This window comes from Melampsora larici-populina, assembly GCF_000204055.1.
Source record: "Melampsora larici-populina 98AG31 unplaced genomic scaffold MELLAscaffold_35, whole genome shotgun sequence".
Classification (NCBI taxonomy): domain Eukaryota; kingdom Fungi; phylum Basidiomycota; class Pucciniomycetes; order Pucciniales; family Melampsoraceae; genus Melampsora; species Melampsora laricis-populina.
Window position 1 is genome coordinate 20,700 of NW_006768799.1, and position 790 is coordinate 21,489.

A 790-nucleotide genomic window follows, 5' to 3' on the forward strand; every position below is an offset into this window, starting at 1 on the left:
ACGGTCTGCTACGGCCTGACCGTACCGTAGTCACTGGTTCAAGCTAGTAATAATGTGGACTACACTACGGTTACGGTGAGGTTTCGATATTAAACCTCATCGTACCGTAGTCAAGGCCGTAGTGCACTTCACTACGGGCAGGTTTGTGTGTTGGTCCATCCGAACCTCAAACCACCGATCAATCTCGTCCATCTGAAACTCAAACCACCAATCAAACTCGTCCATCTGAACCTCAAACCACCGATCAAACTCGTCCATCTGAAACTCAAACCACCAATCAAACTCGTCCATCTGAACCTCAACCCAACAATCAATCTCCTCCAGCTGAACCTCAACCCAACAATCAATCTCCTCCAGCTGAACCTCAGCCCAACAATCAATCTCCTCCAGCTGAACCTCAAACCTCTGATCAACGTACATCTGAACCTCAATCCACTGATCAAACTCGTCCATCTGAAACTCAAGCCTCTCAAGTCACCAGAAGGTCAGGCCTACCAGCTGAAGCTCAAACAACTGAGATAGCTCGCCTCACTACAGGCGCGGCTCAAAATGCTGGGAGCAACGGGGGGGCTACTTGTGATGTTGCATGACTGCCCTAATGGCCGTGATTACTTGTTTTTTTTTTATTCGTCTCATCTTTTCCTTTTTCAGTTTTTTTATCGTCTTTTCTGTTTTTCAGTTTTATATTGCTCCCTTTTTCTCCAAATTGTTAATGACTCTTGGAGTTCTGGATGAAATTTTGATCCCCTTGTTTTCAAACTGCAATGCTTACGTCAAACAAAGGTTTTTG